Raw genomic sequence first — 15,295 nt, 5'->3', positions numbered from 1 at the left:
TTGGGTAGGATGTTCTCGTACCACAACCCGCTGGAGATCCAGCTGGCCTGGAGAAAGGTACCCACCTCGATACCAAGTTGGTGCTCACAGCTCATGATACTAGAGGATACAGCTTATAGAGAAAGCCTAGCTACTACAATCAACACATTCTTTTCACGAAACCCAGGTACTGCCTCTTCTCCATTGATCAAATGGGAGGCCTTCAACGTGGCCATACGGGGATCCTCCATTTCTATGAGGATGGGAGCACGGGCAGAAATTCTACATGACCTCACAAATGTAGAAAATAATCTGGGTGCTCTGGAATGAGAGGCAACCCTAGATGACACTAAGGCAGAGCAAGCACAAACAGCACTGATCTGCCATGTGGATCTTCTGAAGCGCTTGCGGGTTGTGGATTATAGAGCTTACACCCGAAGGGTGCATGCTGAGGCTGACGAACCAGGTGCCCTTCTTGCTAGATTAATCAGTCCACAGCAATCTCCCATGCAGATAATAACAGTACAATCTCCACAGGTGGGAATAGTAAATAATCAAACTGACATTAATGAAGCCTTTCGTCAATATTGTACACATCTCTATGCTGCGCCCCCGCCTGTAGATAACCACACCATACACAGGTTTTTATACCAATATCCGCTACTGCAGGTGACAGCATTGGAGAGAGAGAAGCTGCAAGCTCCACTCGCGATCACCGAGATTTGCGAGGCACTGAAGGAGATGTCATGTAATAAGACCACTGGATCAGAGGGATTGTCGGTGGAATTTTATGCCACGTACGCCAATCGTCTACTCCCTCAGCTAGAGAAGTTATATAATAGGCCTCTCAAGGAAGGCATGCTCCCAGTCACTACTTGAGAAGCGGTGGTGATCTTGCTTGCTTCCCAAACCAGATAGACATCCTACACAGATGTCCTCTTACAGGCCCTTGTCTATTTTCAATACCAAATATAAACTCCTCAGTAAAGTGTCAGTGCGCAGATTGCTCCCACTCCTTCCACGTCTACTACACATGGACCAATGTGGATTTGTTCCACGCTGCAGTACATCAATGAATATCTACCGTCTATTTCAGTTGATGAATGAGACGAAGCACAAGTATCTCCATGTTGGTTGTATCTCTTTAGATATGGGGCAAGCATTCAACACTCTCAGCTAGAAATATATGTTGGCCTCTCTGGAGGCTGATGGCATATCCCCAACTTATATACGGTGGGTGAAGCTCCTATACATGCCACTGACTGCTAGAGCCAAGCCAAGAGCTAGATTTGCACTCCTTTCAGGGCTTCAAATTAACCCCGATAAATCGTATGCATACTACTTCCGGGGCACCTATTCAGAACCAATTTGAGGCTAATTTGGACCCATGACCATTGCAGTAGCACCTGTATCCTTCCTTTATCTAGGTATTCACATATACTGGGACCAGGCAGATCTGCTGGAAGGCAATTTAAGCCAGACGATTACATTGCTCCGGTCCCAATTTGATTTCTGGATTACTCTACCGCTTTCGGTAGCAGGGAGGGTGGCACTGGCAAAAATGGTGATGTTGCCCCGTGTTTTATACCATTGTGTTAATTTGCCACTCATGGCATCATCTTGCATATTCCAAACATTGAACTCCTTACTGATTGATTTAATTTGGGGGAAGGGTCGTCGCCACATCGGTTTGAAGAAACTACAGTTGCCCCCGGACTGGGAGCCCCACACTTCAAAGCCTACTGTATAGCAGGCCAACTCCAAAGGCTGGCCTACTGGCAAGCCGGCCACAATCTGGAAGAGATAAATTGTACATAAGCATTATGAACGAAAGGCTTAATTCATCGTTTGATCTGTCCTGGTTCCTCAAAATTACCCCCCGGAGCTACTTTACAATTGTGAATGGCGTTGGCTTACTGGAAGTTAGCTACACGTTACACAGCTTCAGCAACCCCCTACGCAGCCAACATACTTCTGCATGGGCTTAGTACCCCATCAGGGACTATTACAGCAGTAATACTCAGAGTATGGGAACAACAGGGACCACGTACACCAGGGGACATATTTGAGGATGGCATATTAATGCAGCACTCAGAATTTGTGCAAGTACATGGTTTGTCTGAAACTGTTTTTTTAACCCATTCTAAAATATTGTCATATGTACGTAACCACTGGGCACCACAGGACTCTGAACCAGACACACATGAAGCTCTTCAGGCACTGCACATAATGGGACATGGCAGACATCTGATTTGATGCCTATAGATAGGGCTCCGAAAATCTCCACACATCCTTGGATACCCTGGAAACTAAATGGGCAACTGATATAGGTAGAGATATTGCTGTTAAAGAGTGGACTTTCATATTACAGTATGCTAAAAAGGTATCCCGCATTACTAGATTTAAACTGATACAATTTTATCTTTTGCATTGTGTGTACCTCACTCCGCACAGGCTCAATAGAATGTCTCACTCGAGAACAGCACAATGTCCTTGGAGTCATGCCATTGATGACAACCTTCTCCATATGGTCTGGGCATGCCGTCCTTCTCACAGTATTGGGCTACCATAGGAGCCACTTTGATAGAGACCACGGAGGTGGCAGTGGAACTGACTCCTGCTTATTTCCTCCTGGGGTTACACCCTAGCCCACGAGGTTCTTATGTAACTGCACGCTTCATGGATCTGGCCTTGTTCTTGGCGGAAGGACAGCTGATGAGGCGCTGGAAGGCTCCCCAGGCCCCAAACATACAGTTGTGGAGGGAGGAAGTATTATGCTGGGGACAGGCTGAAAGTTCAGCTCTTAGGAGAGAGGAATATAGAGGGATGAGAAAGAAAACAATATCCCTGGAGTGGGACCCATTAGTGGAAGCATTTAGGGCTCAGAATGAGCCACAAGACTAGCTGCACTGTGGCAAGCAGCGTACCTTAGAGATGCTATGCGAAGAGAGAGAACAGAAAGCCTGAGGCTTACACATACTACGAACCTTGGGTTTCTTATTTAGTCGCACCCATCCCACAGGTGACTCATATAGAGGAGGGTTATCCTCAAGTAGACAACATACGTTGGCCCTCCCTTCTGGTAGATGTACCCCCAGAGGATCAATGACACTTGCAACATAGATGGCTTATCTTGTACACCTAATGACAGAAGCAGGGGGGTGGGAGGGGAAGGCGGGGGAGGGGCGGTTTTGTTGTTGCTGATACACCAATATGCAGACACATCTGCAGGTCCAGAATTAGGCTGAATGTCTACATTTATGATGGATGTGTAGCAATACTTATCCTATACTTTGCATGTTGTATCAAGGTAGGGCCTTTCTTATACTGAATTTATATTTTTATTTTTTATTTTTTCCAGTTTTTTGTGACTTTTTGTATTTTTGATTATTTTTCCAATTTCTTCCTTTCTTCAGTCTCTTTTTCTTCTCTTCTCCACCCCACCCCACCCGGCACTATAGCAGCAGTAGATACCTACCTTGTGGGCAGATCCAGTAAGTCTTCCTTTTATTTTATTTTTACTGCCCCACTTTATTTTCATTTTTCATTCTTTGTAAGCTTTGTTAAATTCTTGTTATCCCTGCATTTATATAATTATCTTTTTATTTACATGTTTCTTCTGTACCTGACTTCCTCCTGTATGCAGTCTGTATTAGCTCTCTTCTGCTTTGTTACTATTTACTAAGCTTAGGTTTCCCTTCTCGCGGACTGGTACTTAATACTAAGAGGACAGATTTTTAGGACAAGCACCCTAACAACAAGATTGCATGCCCCAGTCAGCTTTTCTACATGTTTATGAATGTTTTCTTTGCCTTGCTCATGCCAATTGCATTTGCCAACTAAGACCTCATCATAGGTTCTCCTGGAGTGGCCAAAGTATTCCACCCCTTTATTGCGCTTCAGTGACTTAGCTGAGCTCAGCCCCCCCATTATGAAATGTTTGTGGTTGAGTTGTCTACCTTGCTTTTGTAACAGCCAACAAAATTCCTATAGTTAATGGTAGAAGTAGATAGAACTGTAATGATATATTGTGGTTGTACTTATTTTGTTAGAACTAAAGTGTGTAACATTTTTTTCAGTCGCACTGACCACCGGTGCCCAGGCCAGCCATAGCACCAGTGCGCAGGACTTGGCAGCGGTCGGGGGGGAGAACTGGCAGCAGCAGGGACGGGCGCTGGTAAGTCATATTGCTCTTGCTCATTGACAATTACTAATATACTCATTGCAAGGGCGTAGCTTGTGAGTATCTGGTTTTAGCCGCTGCAGTGAGGATTGAGTTCTTAATCTTAATGGCCTCCTCTCTCTGCAAATCAGCAGACAAAAGCTCATCATAATGATTGAATGAAAACTAAAAATGATCGCTTGATTGAAAAGCAGAGGATGGACAGCTAAAAGAAAGAATGGGTGAAATAGGATATGAGTGAAAAGATGTTTGGGTGAATGGAAAAGAAGATGCGTAGGTGAATGATAGGAGATGCATGGGTGGGAGAAGATAGATGAAAAGTGTGAAAGGGGTGAAAGGATGCCTCAGTGGGTGAAGGAAGGGTGTATTAGTTTGCTCGGGTGAGGAATGGGTGGATGGTAATGAACAATACATGGTTAAATGGATGGATAGGTAAAAGCAGGGTGTTTGAAAGGGTGGATAGTGGTTAAAAGAGTCTATTGATGGATGAGTGGATAAATATGGATGGCTGGATTGGAAAAGTGAAAGGCTGGATGAGAGAGTGTAACCTTAAATTAAATGTTGGGTATCAAAGGGTGAATATAATAGATGAATGAAAAGATAAATGTGTAATTCTTGAAACAAGAGAAAATAAGGGAGCTGTTGTGGAGAGGGGCATGTCCTCTGCTCACCTAATTCATTTGGTTGGTTTGCATGGTTATCAAAGCTTTAGTTCAAAGTAGGGGTATTTTAATTTTCTCCCTTAACTCCCTGTAGTTGAAGCAAGGCAGATATGCATCCTCCCGCCCATCATGTTCATACCTCCCTCCCCATTAGTCAAAAATGCTACCATGAGGTGCAATGTGAGCCTCTGCTTCAGTTAATGCAGCATTTACAAAGTTGTCATTGCATTGAAACTTAAAAAAGGGGGATTCTTTCCACCCTAGTGCCCACTCTGGCACTTCCTAATACTTCAGTCCTTTATTTTTTCAAACTTCTATCCCAGCCACCCAAAACAATGTTAAAATCTCTTTTGGCATGCTCCACAATGTATAAGTTAATATTTCTTGGCTTCTACAAATGATTCATGCAGTTAAAATTTTACCCTTTTGACATTCTGATGTCAACTCAATTACCGTGGGGCATGTGTGGGTAAAAAATGGCCGGTGACTAATTGTAAATAATCAGCCAGATCAACTTTCAATGGCCTTAAGGGACCAGCAATTTACTGCTACTGTGCCACTGTACTTTTAAAAAAATTGTTTAGACAAAGCATGATTTGTAATTTGTCATTTTCCTTTTTCTTTCCTGCTATAGCTACTCCTGGTAGACATCATCCAACTCACCAGGAGATAGCAGCTTGGCTCCAGCAGCAAAGGCTGGAGGGCATCCAAAATAAATATTGGTGGCTGGTAACCCTCCGGGAAGAGGAGGCCGAGGCAGCACTCATGGCCACTGGCTCTATCTGCTCCACCCAGCCACCAGCACCTCCAGCACCATTGCAGCTGGCATCCTTCAACTTGTCCCAGTTCCACCAATGCTACCCCCTGTCATGCCAGGACGGCATATTTCAAAGCTGTGTCTTGCAACACCTTGCCTGACTGGACAGCAGGGTGGCAAGCATTGAGGCAGCCCTCAATTTTGTCCGGACCCTACTCTGAACTTGGTTGCACCCTCTTCGGACCCTTTTTTAAATTGTTTTGTTTTGGGGGAGGAACACCTATGGGTGGACAGGGTGGGGAGGGAGTTGGGATGAGTTTTGACTTCAACTTGAGCTTTTTGTGGGACTTTTTTAGGGACAGGGCTATTAGTTTGTGGAGAGGGGTGGGCATGTTGTTGATGGAAAAGGTGGGTGTTGTATTTTGTACAATAATAAAGGGAATACTTTATTTTATTTAATTTAACCTCAAACATATGTTTATTTTGCTGTCTTTTAGTATAACCTGTTTTTTAAATCTGCTATGAAAAGTGTATGTAATGTACTTATATGGTTACCTTTGCTCTATTGCCCTTTGCAATTGAACTATATTGACCACTAATTGATGATTGCAATTGCCTATTTTGCCTAAAAAAACCTAGATACACATAGACAAATAAGACACCATCTTTTCTAGTAGAAGTTATCATTACTAACTAAACAAGGTAACTACTTCAATTCATAGTTCTTTTTTTACCTGAACAGATGAAGCCCGGGAGTCGTCTTCTTGTTTCTAAAGGGTTTTTCCCAAGATGGCATTGTAACTTTTAAGGGTGTGGTAGGTGGTAGTAGTAGCAGGATAGCGCTCTAATAGGTAAGACAGAATTTCAAAGAAGCGGCCACTCCAACTACAGGATTAATCAAAGAGTTATGCCTCACTGCCAACTCGATTGAAAGAAAAGTAAAACAGAGAGTTAGTGGGTCATCCTATTATCATAACTTTAGGAAGACTGAGACTAGACCTCCACAATGACAGTATTTGACACACAGCAAAGATGACCTGATATGATAATAAAGTCTAGCAGTATCAATTTCTTCTCAGCAATAGCGGGGAGCTATAAAAATGAAACATAGGAAATTAAATCATAGAGTCAGGAGAAGTAGGCTTAGTCTCGATTGGTTAGACCAGGTTAAGCATTTGCAGAACACACACACAAGGCATGAATGATGATTTGATTGGGCCGGTGTGTAATATTGCTCAGGTAGAAGAAGGCAGAAGGTCATGCAGTGAGTTGGTATCTCTTTCACCACATTCGCCCCAGCAAGTGTGTTATTCATTTACGGTGTAAAATTAAGTCACCCCTCAATAAATCACATAGCCCGGGTTAGGTGGGTTAGTGGCTCAATGAATGGATGGGAAAGGGGATTTGAGGAAACATGCGACAAAAACAAATGCTACACAAAATAATCCACAGCAATATTCATTGGGGATCTAAGCAGCACACCATCATCAATCTGCTACGGATGGAAAGTGGAAACAAAGGGGTAAGTATGACACAGTTCAGTTAAATGCATGCAAACAGCCCTTCTGCCCCAGAGAGGCCCCAGACTGTATACCCTAAATGGTATGACTTCTATTTTTGAAAAAATAGAATTATGGCAGACTGAAGATAACCAACAAAGTTCTAAAAATTATGATTGTTAAAAGGAAAAAGATACTGTATTGCCAAATTGAGCGATGCATCTCCATTGTTCTTGGAATGTCAGTCATTCTTGGGTGCCTTTCTAAAGTCTGAACCTGTCCGGTAGTTAACCTAGAGTCTTAAGCTTTCCCCAAGTTTTGTTCATGCACAAGAGGACTAGGAGAAGGCCTACATGTTGAGAAAAATCAGAGGCTGTGTTATAGAGTAAAGGGGGAGGACAAAAGGAAGTAAAATAAGCTTCATGAGGAGTAGGAGTGTACAAAGAAGGCTCAGAGGCAGAGCAAGAACATGGGAGTTTCATGTTTGAGCCAGCAATGCAGCAGACACAAACTCAGCAGCATTTCCAAATCAACACACCGCACTCCAGTTCACTGAGCTGAGTAAGTACTAGGTCTCAGATCCTTCCCCATCATCATGGTTTCTCTTTTAAGCTGATAAATATCTCCTTCTAACTGTTGAGGTAGTCTCACCCTGAGTCCTTCCATCCTCCTCCTCCAGATTCTGAGTAACTTCGTTCCAGTCCCAACCCGAAGAAGGAAAACCTGTGAAGTGCACTGACGTTGAAATGAAGCATAAATAGAGAAACAGAACTGTAGTATTTTGTGTAGATTTGTGTTTGGTAACAAGAGTGGCTGGTCTGTTCTGAGGACCAGAAAAAAGGAGTGGACCCTGCAGGTAAATTTCACAAAGTTTGAAAGGTTAATCTCTTTAAGGAAAGATTGATCACCCATCAGCCCCCAAACACTGCAAATCCTCAGAAACAAGATTACAAATTTCTTGAATTCCCTCCCTCACTGACAGCCACCACATACATCAGTCATCACTCACAAATTCACAAACACTCAATAATATATCACCATTTAAATGTGCAAAATGAGTGACTTTATTATCAGTTGTAGTTACCTCTTCCAATTTAAGCATGGTAGTTGAATTAAATATCTCCTCATTGATAGTATCAACTCAACACATTGGAATTTGACATTGGCACTGACAGTCTTTTGTTTTAATCAATGATCTACTAGGGCAGCCTTGCTAGGTGATGTAAAAAGTAGAATGGCCAATGGCATGTGAGGGAGACAAGCATCATCTTAAATGTCCTGAAGGGTATGTGGGGGGTTCTTCATTGCACACTTGTCCAACTCCAATCCATGGTTATATGTGACTATAAAATGGTGGGGCAGCATAAATCAGACAAAAACATAATGTTCCTCTTTTTTTGCAAAGAAAGAAAGACAAAAAGAAATTCAACAAGAAATAATTGAAAAGTTCTGTGGTGGCACTGGCATACTCAGTCCGGGAAGTAGGGTATGTCCTCAAACTCTGGTGGTTCATCCAGAAGCTTGGTCAGCTACCTCACTTGATTCTGACCAATCATCCTTTTCCTCCTCCTATGGTGTTTCGTTAATGGTGTAATCTGGTGGTATAAAATGCTGGTTCATTTTAATCATGGTTAATCTCTCTATGTTTTGAGGTGAGAGACTTGTCCTTGTCACTGTTACAACTGCACCAGCTGCAATGAAAACATGTCCAGAAGACACGCTGGCTACAGGATAAGCCAGATACTTTATTGCCAGCCTGCTGAGCTCTGGCCTTTGGCGCATCTTCTCATAGCAATACCCCAATGTGTTTTGATCCACATACATCTCTTTCGAGTGATCCAGGTACTCCTGGCACATCCTCTGAATTGTCATCTGTGCTGCTACCTGCTTGACCACTTTTTCCTTCACCTCTGCACTGGACTTAAGCCCTGCCACTTGAAACCAAGCCAATGCAGAGGTTGGGTCTGATTTTTCTGTTGCTTTTGTCTCCAGTTGTCTGTTTGGTGGGGTTGGCGGATGTGAGCCAAGACTTCCCTCTCGGGAAATTGAAGGCAGCACCCCAGAACTGAGGAGTGGGACTTTAATTTCCAGCCATCCTTATACCAGTTCTCCTGCTTGCTGAACAATCCACCTCTTGTTTTGTGAAACATCCCCTTCAGAAAAAGGAATGATAGTGGAAAGATTGTTTTGTAGCATGGATCAATTGGGCTGACACAGCTGTACTCACTGGACGAGATGATGTCTTTTTGCAGCTTTGCATTACACGTCAAGCAATAGATTAGGCTATTAACCAAAGCATGCGCTTATGGGTTTTAGTTCGCACCCCAGAATGTGAACCTTTCAGATACCTTCTTTAGCTGCTCCCGTAGCTAACTTGCCCCATTATACTGTCCTTCTTGCTAACTTCCCATGTGAAAATCTCAAAAGGGAATAGCTTCTGTGTGAGGCATTTTAATCGTCCCTAATCGTCCGCATCCATGCTCATAGCTTTCCCAATTGCATCAGCTCCTGTATGAATGACATAGTCATTGATCTGTTTGTACTGCTCAAACAGACATTGGAATATACAATAGACTAAGTTCCAGCGTGTTGGCACCTCTTATATCAGGTCTTTGACTGGTACTCTGTTATAATGCTAAATAGTCCACAACCGTCTCTGGACATTAAAATAATGGCTGAAATGTGTGCAGATATGTCTTCAGGTAGTCACAGTATATCCTGACTATGTATTTTTTTTAAGAAAGTCTTGCACAACAAGGTTGATGCAGTGCGTCAAACACAAGACCCTAAAATAGCCACCCATCTCCCATGGCCTTGACTATGTTTTTTCATTGACTGTGGAAACAAATACAACATGAAGACCTTTGGGTCTCAGCCATTCAGACACCTTGCTATTAAATTCCTCCAAAATGTTTGCAGCTGTGTGTGACTTCTCCATTGCGAACGTGGCTACTGTTGAATGCCACCGAACCCTCCTAACAATGTCTTCAGGGCCAAGACCTATAGACAGCTTTTGCTTCACTCCCAGAAAAGAGATCCAGTGTGCAGTGATGCACATGAAATCAGTCACCTGACAACTGGTCCACATGTCTGTCATCAGGTGGATAGTGTGGACAACACTTTGCTCCAAAGCTTGTCCAACCAATTGCAGCACATTGTGATACAGCACTGGAACAGCAACTCTGTCAAAATAGGTCTGGCTTGGAACCTTCCAGTTTGGGCAGAAGGCTGCCACAAACTCTAAGAATCCCACTCCATCCATAGAAGAAAAAGGGAGGAAGTCCAGCGCTAACACTTTTGCCAGCTTCCCATTGTATAAACGTGCCATTAGGTGGTGTGGTTGTAGGGCCCATCCTGCCTAAACATGCCTGGATTTTCTTCTTTTGAGGGGCCACTGACACAGGGGATTTTTGTGATGTAGGTGGAAGTAGACTCATGCATGTTGTAGTGCAGTCGCCGTATGCTGTGGTGTCTCCATCTGACTCTGGGTCTTCCTGTGCCATTGCAAGGTCACTGAGGAGGGTGATTCTGGCACACTGCTGGGGACAGGGCTGCTATGCATGAGGATGTAACTCTCTTCTTCCTCACCTTCCACCGTGATTTGAACATTTGTAGCTGATGCTTCCTGGCTCTCCTCACCTTCACCACCATGACCATGTTGAGCCGTTTGTTTAAAGTGCGGCTCCCACCAGATTGCGTGATGTATTTTCATATGGGTCACCTGGCCTCCAGTACCACAATGTGAGCCAGGCTTACCTCGACGATCACTAGAGTGGCAAATGGAGCGTATGGCAATGTTCTTCTCCTGTTGCTAATTGTAAAAAGTCTGAAGTTGGGGAGGAGTACTTTCTTGTTGGGACATTGCCAATGCCTGAAGAAGAACTGGTTGTAGGTGGTCATGGATGTGTTGATTACCTCACTGCAGTGCATACTTCTACTGAGGTACTGGTTGGTGCAGGTCTCTGCTGGGGGCCTTTCAAATATGGGAGCTGGTGATGCTGCCTGTTCCACATCCCTCGGAACAGGTTGGATAGTAATGTCAGACTCCCCTGTGCCAGCTTCCACAACAACTGTTTTGTCATCATCATCCTCATCATCCCCTTCCATGATTCTAAGGCTTTCTGGAACTTTTATTTTCCTTTTCCCCTCTGGCATCTCCCGGACTCTGCATGTCCCTATCCTCATCATCAGAAGTGGTACTTGGAAAAGATGGTCGAGTAGTACCCTTCCTTTTTCTTGATGGGGATCTTGGAATCTTTGATTCTAAAAGAGGAGGTTCTTGCTCAACAGAAAGCTCAACCTTCTGTTCTGCTCCAACTTCAGGAAGATCTGGCTGCAGCTGCTGTCCACTTTGCTCTGTTTCCTGAAACAATTGAGTACTTCTTTATGAAAGGGACAAATCCAATTCAACATCACTGCTCATCGGCATTTCCATGATTGCAGTGGCTGCCTCACTGACAGACATGGTCTTGGGCTTGGGTTGGGGTGGTGCTGCAGATGCCGGAGTGCTCCCAGGTTCCTCCCTGGAGGCCAGTGAGGCAGGCACAAATCTCCTGAAAAAGATTGTGATTAGCCGCCCACTGGTAGAAAGCTGCTTCTTCTTAATGATCACTTTCTTGGGAGCAGCTTTCTTTGGGACCATCCTAAACTCTAGGTTGGAAGTGGCACTAAGATGCTCAAGTGAAAGAGTTTGGTGCCTATGGACCAAAGTAACTGTAAGGACTTCTCTTTGGTAGTACTGCAGGTGATGTGGTATATCTTCTCTTTTTTACCTAAAAACAGCCAACCAGCCTAGAGGAAATGGAATTAAACCTAAGAAATGTAATGCTGTATTGCAGCTGTGTGTCTTTGGTGGATAGATGTATGGAAGGAGGAATGGAATGGATCAGATGGATGTGGAAGATGGAACAAGGCAAAATGCAGAATTAAAACAAATTAAAATGAAAATAGAAACATTATAAATAAATATCAAAATTAAATATAAAAACTGAAATTAAAACATTTGTAATGTTTTTTTGATTAAAAGTAAAAATAAAACTGTAAAACAATTATATAAGAATAAATATATAAAAATTCTAATAAATAAGAAATAAAAAAGTATTAAAAATATAAAATAAATATAAAAACAAAATAATTAAAATTAAAAATCAAAATTAAAATAGTAAAAAAAAGTTAAAAAAAAGTCAAACAAATATAAAAAAATATATACATATAAAAATTAAAATAAATAAGCAATAAAAAATGAAACAAAAATGGCATAAAAAATTTAAATTAAACATGTAAACAATAAAATAGAAAAAATAAAAATAGAAACTTGAAAATCAAATAATTAATAATAAACGATGTTTGTATGTAAGCCTATGTCACAGACACACTGGCTGCACAGTGCTCGCAGAAAATGGCTGGCAGCCAACCACATGGTCAAACAACAACTACAAGATGCAAGGAGGAAGCATGGCAAACAAAGAACACATGCAAGCCAATGGCAAGGGACACTTGGTGGATGGACAAATATCTGCCACCCAACCACATGGTCAAACAACAACAAAGAGTGAGGAGGCATGGCAAACAAATAACGCATGCAAGCCTATGGCAAAAGGACACTAGCTGCATGCACAAAATGGCTGCCAGTCACATGATCAAACAACAACAACAAGGAGCAAGGAGGCATGGCAAATAAAGAACAAATACAAGCCTATGTCAAAGGGACACTGGTAGTTTAAATAAAATGGCTGCCTACCATATGGAAAAAAAACAACAACAACAAGGAGCAAGGAGAACAAAGAAGAATACATGCAAGCCTATGGCAAAGGAACACTGGCGGCATGCACAAAATGACTGCCAGCCAGCCACATAGTCAAACAACATTCTCCTAAGCTATCATTACCCCATAATATATAACATTTTTGAAAAAAACTAAATGCAAAAAATAGCCAACATTTTAAATTTAATCCAATGCCAGTCTTGCCATAAAGGAAGTTTTAAAAACATATACCACTGAAACATATATTTCATTCGTTGATGACTACTAGTACTGGCCTGGGCTCACTGCCTAAATGGCCCTTTGGAAATCTATGCCACATACTAAAATAATATTGCAAATGTTACAAACATGTAGAAAAGGTACTGAGCTGTGCAATGATTTTCCATTAAAAAGAGTAAAATATTATTGAGATGCAAAATAAATAATAACTAGGCCCATACATAAACTGCAGATCACCCACCAATATAATTTTTTTTAATCAAATTAAAGTACAAAGAAATACTGGTGCATGCCCAAGCAAGCACACAACACCCTTATTCAATAGTTTTAGAACTTACATGTGATTTGATTTCACAAAAACAAAGTCCTTAAATCCAAAGGTATACCCAGGAGACAAAGAGAGTGATCCTTGCACCTTCAAATCCAAATGAAAAGTGACCAGAGGATGGGTAAATTACTGGAAAGGAAGTTGGAGTCTCTGACACTCATCCTACCTGTTTGAAAAAAAGACTTCTCAATCTGAAAAACAAATTGCAGGGTCCATCGGAGAAGAAAATCTAGTAACAAAATATATTTTGACTGGATTTAGTGGCTGCGGAGTAGAAAAACTACTTCAGAAGTGAGTTTGCACTCGTGAGCAGCCCGTTTTGGCTGCGGGCGGCTTGAAGCAAAGCGAGAGAAGGCATAGTCCTGTGCTTACTAGCGGAACAGGAGTATTGTCATGCTCATAAGATAGTAGTAAAATCCATTGTCACAAGAGCAAACAAACTCTGCTCTGCGCTGGAATGTGGAATTTAGGAACTCCGTGCTTCTCCACGGGACGCAAAATGTCTGAATTCTGCAAACTCCACCAGCGGAGTGGAGTTCTTTGCCCAGGCCTGCATGAAAGCAGAGAAACCTTGCAGTCAGTTGAAACCATAGCAAAGGTCAAGTAATTACTCTGTGCAAACATTTTATGTATGTTCCATCCTATCTCTCTCTCTCTCTCTCTCTATATATATATATATATATATATATATATATATAAAAAACTATGTTTAAGGAATAATGTATTCATATTTAACCATCAGATTTACAAGCAGATCTGCTGGACAGCCATGGGAGTTTTCTTTTCTCCAAGCTATGCGAACCTGATGATGGGTTGGTGGGAAAAGTGCATAGCTTGGGGACAGGAAAATGAGAAATCCATGGAGAAAGTAGTGATGTGGTTACAGTATAGAAACAATTTATTTTTGATTTGGAATGGCACTGAAGAACTGTTTAAGGATTTTTTATTGGATTAAATACAAACAATGTTGGATTACAGTTTACATGCAAAACAAGTAAGACCGCTGTAGAATTCTTAGATGTAAGGGACTATATATAAGAAAATGTGTTACAGACAAAATTACATAGAAAATCTACGGCAACTAACAGTATCCTACATGGATCAAGTTTTCACCCGAAATCACTTATAAAAAGTATTCCATATGGGGAATTTATTTGAATCAAAAGAAATTGCTCAAATGAACAAGATATGGATATTAAATTTAGGGAAACTGAGCAGAGATTTTTGAGAAGAGGATATAGATTGAGAGAGGTGAAACAAGGTGAGGTTAAGGCAAGATCATAAACACGAGCACAGGTATTGGTGAAAAACAAACAGGATGAGAAAGAGACAGAAACTGACAAGATGAGACTTATATTGGATTACAGTAAAGAGAACCAACAGATATTGAATATCTTAAAGAGACACTGGCATATGATTAAAAGGGATGGTGATATTGGATTACAAATTGGTACTCGTCCGTCAGCCACATATAGAAAAGTACCATAGTTGAGAGATATGTTAGTGAAAAGTCACTTTGAGATTCCAGCAGTTTCCAACTGGTTAATAGATCGTAACAAGGGTTTCTATTGTGGTAACAAGTGCAAAGTATGTAAAATTGTTTGCAATAAGAAGGTGGTGACAAACATTCGGGGGAAGGAGATCCCGATTAAAGATAGAATCACATGTGAAACCACATTTGTTGTGTATGTCATGGATGTCTGTGCGGTCTAAGATATGTAGGCAGTACCATTTGTCCCCTAAAGAAGCGTATCTTGGAGCACATTAGGGCTGTACAAAATGATGACAATAACTATGCTATGACGAAACATCTGAAAAGTAATCAAAAATCAGATTGGTTGCGCATGAGATATTATGGCATTGCAACAGAAAAGAAACAAGAGAGAGGAGGGGACAAAGTTCAG

Source organism: Pleurodeles waltl, chromosome 5 (genome assembly GCF_031143425.1).
Source record: "Pleurodeles waltl isolate 20211129_DDA chromosome 5, aPleWal1.hap1.20221129, whole genome shotgun sequence".
Taxonomy (NCBI): domain Eukaryota; kingdom Metazoa; phylum Chordata; class Amphibia; order Caudata; family Salamandridae; genus Pleurodeles; species Pleurodeles waltl.
The sequence above is the reverse complement of the archived record's forward strand: the minus strand, read 5'-3'. Positions refer to the sequence as shown.